General features: G+C 45.2%; 1 protein-coding gene across 3 annotated transcripts in view; it reads left to right on the plus strand.

Annotated features, from left to right (window-relative positions):
- The window catches only part of March2 (membrane associated ring-CH-type finger 2), a 24,398-nt gene continuing 18,977 nt past the window's right edge, over positions 1-5,421 (plus strand). For 2 of the 3 annotated variants that reach the window (XM_028785556.1, XM_028785557.1), the window contains exon 1: positions 13-132. The gene's annotated coding sequence lies outside the window, so the exon portion shown is untranslated. Of the gene's footprint in view, positions 133-5,421 lie in introns of all 3 variants that reach the window. The other variant, XM_028785554.1, reaches the window with a different exon arrangement.

Here is a 5,421-nt window from a genome sequence, read left to right on the forward strand (position 1 = left end):
GGCGGGCGGTGCCCGGACGCAGGTGCCCGCCGGAGCCGGAGCAAGCCGCTGCTGACGGGCCGGGCCGGGCCGGGACCCGGGCCAGGGAGAACCGAGGGGCCTGCGCGGCCGCCCGGCCCGGCCGCGGAACAGGTAGGCACGGAACAGCGAGCGGGTCTGACCTGAGTATGTAGGCAGGTCTCCCAGGTCCCGAGTTCGAGGCCCCAGCTGAGTACTCGGGCGGGACAGACAGGGCTACACCCTTGGCCTTAGCCCTGCTCAGGACGCAGGCAGCTCAGTTATCATTTCGAGGTTGGTGAGTGGTCTCCGGGCCTCGCCACGCAGTAGAAACCTCTGTAAGCCTCTGTTTCCCCATCTATGAAAAGTGGGTCATCTCGGAGCCAACCTGATTTAGGAGATGGCTGATGAGAAAAGCTCCTGGTGGTCAATAAGTGGCTAATGTAACTCTGAAACTCTCTTTATAATAGTTCTGTCTGGATAATTATTAACATTATAAAGAGTTGTGCGCTTCACAAAAAGCTACTCAGAGTGTACTGCACTGAAAATGTTGTTTTTCAAACAGTAGTCAGGGACTGCCAAGATGGCTCAGCTGGTCAAGGTGCTTGTCTGAGTTCAGTCCTGAGGTTTCATATGGTGAAAGAAAAACTGACAACAGAAAGTTGCCTTTTGAACTCCTTAGGCACACCCCTGCATGAGTACAAATACACACAAAATAAATACATTAAAAACACTTTTTTTTTTTTTTTTTTCGAGACAGGGTTTCTCTGTGTAGTTCTGGCTGTCCTGGAACTCACTCTGTAGACCAGGCTGGCCTCGAACTCAGAAATCCACCTGCCTCTGCCTCCCAAGTGCTGGGATTAAAGGCCACCACTGCCCAGCCATTGAAAACACTTTTAAAAAACTCTGTAGTCAGAATGTATGTGGTTGGTGGGAAACATACTAAGTAGAAGTACTAAAACTAATTCCTTTCATCTAAATGAGCAAATTGAAGTTCAGGGAAGTTAAAGCTGTTGCCCAAGGCCACACAGCAAATAAGAAGTAGAACTTCTGGGATTAGAATTTAGTTTCTGGACTGGGAGTGTAGCTCAATACTTGCCTAGCATGTACTAGGCCCTAATTTTATCCCAATACTGCCAACTCCCCACTCCCACCCCCTAAAGTAAGAAAGAGACAGATGAGGCCCAGAAAAGCAAATTAACTTGAACCAGGACACACAGTATCAGTGGCAGAGCCAGGATAAAGTGCCTAGGTCATGGAGCATGGTGGTATAGGCCTGTTAGGTCAGCTACTTTGGAGGGTGAGACAGGAAGACTTCAAGGCCTGGCTTGGTTACTTAGTGTAACTTTGGTTTTTTTGTTTTATTTTTGAGAAGGTCTTACTCTGTAGCCTTGGCTGTCCTGGAACTCCTTATGGAGAACAGGCTGGCTTTGAATTCTTAGAGATCCGATTGCCTCTGCCTTCCAAGTGCTGGGACTAAACCTGTGTGCCACTATGTCATATTTCTTTTAAATGTATGAGTACCTCTGTGAATTTATGTTTATTATGTAAGAGCCCTTGGAGGCCAGAAGAGGGTGCTGGATCCCCTGGAACTGGAGTAACAGGCTGTTTCGAGCCACTGTATGGGGACTGGGAACCAAACCTGGGTCCTTTGCAAGAGCAGTAAATAGTCTTAACTGCTAACCCATTTCTCTAGCCCATGATTGTGTTTTTAACATTTATCCCTTTGTTTGTTTTGTTGATGTGTGAGTTTGTGAGCCCTTACACACTATAGCATGTGTAGAGATCAGAAGACAGCTTGGAGAGTCAGTTCTCTCTTCCTACCGATTGGGTTCTGGGGATTCAACTCAGCTCATCAGACATGGTGGTGGCATGCACCTTTACCCAGCAAGCAAGCAAGCTCTGGAAGCTTGGTGTGGGCGTGGTGGCACATGCCTACAGTCAGTCCAAGCTCTCAGGAGAATGAGGCAAACAAGGCAGGATGACTGCTGCAGGTTACATTATAACGGGACTCAAGTCTGTATGACTCTAGGTGAAAAAGAAAGGCTGGACTGCAGCTCAGTAACACAGTTCTTACTTAACATGTTTGAGGACAGGTGTTACTTATGAGGCTTGTTTCCTTTTCCTGAGAATCTATGGGCAGTTTATGGTTGCTGAGGGAGGGAGAAACATTTTCTTCAGTGATGAAGCCACCTTACCAGGTGCCCACACACTTACCTTACTCCTCTTTCTTATTGGCTTATTCCTTCCAAAAAACAAAACCAAATCCTAAATATATTAATTTAAAAAAAGAATCTGAGTGTGTTGATACATTCCTGCTTCCTGCAATCTTGGCACACAGGAGGCTGAGGCAGGAGAATCACTAAGAATTCAAGGCCATTATGGATTATGCAATGAAGCACTGTCTCAAAAGGAAAGGAAACAAAGGAACAAAAACTAGGAGCTGGAGTTGGTTAAGAATTCTTGCTGCTCTTGCAGAGGACCTGGGGTCAGTTCCCAGAACTTTCATGGTGGCTCACAGCCATCTGTAACTCCAGGTCTAGGGGATGCAATTCCCCTCTTCTGGCCTCTTCAGGCACCCACTGGACATACGTGCATGCAGGCAGAACACTTATACATGTAAAATAAAATTAATAAAACATAATAAAATTAATAACAAAATTAAACAAAACAACAACAACAAAACTCCTAATGTCTCTTGAGGACTAGACAACTCACTGTATAGTTTAAATCCTGGCATTGTCTCTTGCTAGCTGTGTGACCTTTCTGAACTTTGGCCTCTTCAACCAGACAGGCTAATTACTGGACTTATGTCATAGTTTTGTTGTGAAGACCTGATGAATCCATCCCAGTAGCCCTAGAACTTTCTCAGCATAGAGACTGGCAGGGAAACCTCTGAGACTCATGTCCCCCAATCAGTTACAGAGTTGGAAGTAAGAAATAAAATCAGCATGCAGTCATTCTGTGCCAGATCTAGGGCTAGGTGCTGGGGACAGTAGGAAAAATGTTCAACAAGGTCCCTCTTTTCCAGAATTCACTGAAGAGTGTGAAATGCCCATGACAGGTCTATTAACAAAACATTTCAGAGAGGACCCCATGCCATGAGTGAATTGTGTGGCTACCTGTGTCATTTTAGCTGGAGTAGTCTGAGAGAGGTACTCCAAGGATGTGACCTTTGAAGGAGACACTTTACAACAATCCCTTGAAGTTTGAGCTTGGCAGGCAGATAGCTTGACAATCTAATATTTTGTGTGCATTGTTTATTTTTGAGGCAGGGTCTCATGTAGCCCAGGCTGTTCTCAAACTCAATATATAGCTGAGGATGACCTTGTTCTGATCCTCTTGCCTGAGTGCTGGGATGTTCTGAGTGAGTGCTAGGTGACAAATGTGTCCCGCATACACAGTTTTATAATGTCATGGGGAACAACCCAGTGCTCTGTGCATTCGAGAGAAGCATTCTACCAACTGAGTCACTACCCCAGCCTTCGTATGCAGTGTTTAATACATTTTTACTACTGTTACTGTTTTTTTTTTTAACTTATTATAGTGTGTGTTTGTGTGTGTGTTCTCTCTCTCCACCATGTGGTTCTGGGACTAGAAGTCAGGTCATCAATGCCTTTACATGCTGAGCCATTTTACTGGCTGATGTTTGTTTTGGTTTTCGAGGCAAGGTCTCTTGTAGCCCGACTTGGCCCTTAGCTCTCTGTAGCCAAAATAAACTTTTTGCCCAGCATTGTTGTTACTATGTTACAATTTAGGACTGGTGTGAGCAGATTTACTAATATTGGTGGATTTCTGTCTCAATAGTAGGTAAAATAAGGAGTTGTGATGATTCTTGTAATGAACACTTGTTTGTATAAATTCTGAGGTCTCTCATCTTCTAGTATCTGGAAGACAGAGGTAGGAGGATCAGGAGTTCCAGCCTGAGCTGTATAGTGAGACCCTGTCACCAAGAAAAAGGACCAAGAGTGAGCAAGAGAAAGGGAGGAGGGGGAGGGAGGGAGGCAGAGGCAGAGAATGAAGCATGCAAGCACTGGGGGTGTAGTTCAGTTGGGAGTGTTCACCTAGCATGCACAAAGCTTGGGTTCTGTCCCTAGAACTAATACACCCACATGGTATTCCCAAAGTGACAGTGTTGGCAAGATGAAGGTGCAAAGATGAAGAGTTCAAGGTTGGAGCTACAGAGATGGCTCAGGGGTAAGAGCACTGCTCGTCCAGAGGACCTGAATTTAATTCCCAGCATCCACATGGTGGTCACAACCACCTGTAACGCCAGTTCCAGGGGATCCAATGCCCTCTTCTTGCTTCACAGGCAGCAGACATGCATGTAGTACACAGATATACCTGTAGGCAAAATGCCCATGCACATAAAATAAAATAAAATAAAATAATTAAATTTAAAAACATTTAAAAAATGATAGTTATAAGTCATCTTTGGTTATACACTGAGTTCTAGGCCAGCCTAGAAATCTTGTCTTTAAAAAGAAAAGAATTCCAGGACAGCCAGGACTACACAGAGAAACCCTGTCTCAAAAAACCAAAGGGGGGGGGGGGGAAGAAAAGAAAAAAGGGGGTGCAGGGGAGAAAGGACAGTAAGGAAAAAAATGTAAAACCGATCATCAGAGGTTGAGGTGGACTTTTTTCTGCATTCTCTTGGAAGAACCAACGCTTCCCCACTGACCTCTCAGTTGTACATTCTGGTTGAAGGAACATCAGTATCCACAACAAAGCAGGCCTGGCCGATGCCCTGTGTTATCTCCTGCTCTCAGCTTTCCTCCTGGCTGTGTCTGCTTATCTGACCCCTGGCTCAGCAGTGGATGCCTAGGAGGTTGTGCTTGGTTTTTAGCTGAGCTCCTCAGAGTAGAGCTGATTTGTCAACAGACTGTCTGGGTACAAAAAGTCAGTTAATAATTTATTTTCCATGTCTTTGGGTCTTTGGATTTTCACAGGCAGTGCTGGTAAGAGTTGACTTGGGATCAGGCTGGGCTTATCAGTTGGAACTTACAAATACCATTAGGGTTGCTTTGGGCTCTGGATTTAATTCTTAGAGATGAGAGTCCTGGGTGTTGGACAAATTGAAACCAGTGATCTTTAGCTCTGGATTGATACCTAAGGAGCCTTCTGTTACTTTCATGGATTTTTCAGAAGAGTCATGCCTAATGGCACATTCCTATGACCTCAGCTATTTGAAGAGCTGAGGCAGGAGAGTCTTTCAAGGCCTGCCTAGGCTACAGAACAAGTTTTAGACCATGTCAGCTTGAGTATCTCGGTGATACTCTGTCTAAAATTAAAACATTATGGGCCAGTGAGATAGTTTGTAGGCCATCAAGCCTGATGACCTGAGTGTGAGCCTCCAAAACCTACTTAGTAGGGGGAACTGACCTTCATATGCACTCTATACTGCACTTAGTAGGGAGAACTGAC

The sequence above is a fragment of the Grammomys surdaster genome, unplaced genomic scaffold (genome assembly GCF_004785775.1).
Source record: "Grammomys surdaster isolate TR1022 unplaced genomic scaffold, NIH_TR_1.0 125271, whole genome shotgun sequence".
NCBI classification, from domain to species: domain Eukaryota; kingdom Metazoa; phylum Chordata; class Mammalia; order Rodentia; family Muridae; genus Grammomys; species Grammomys surdaster.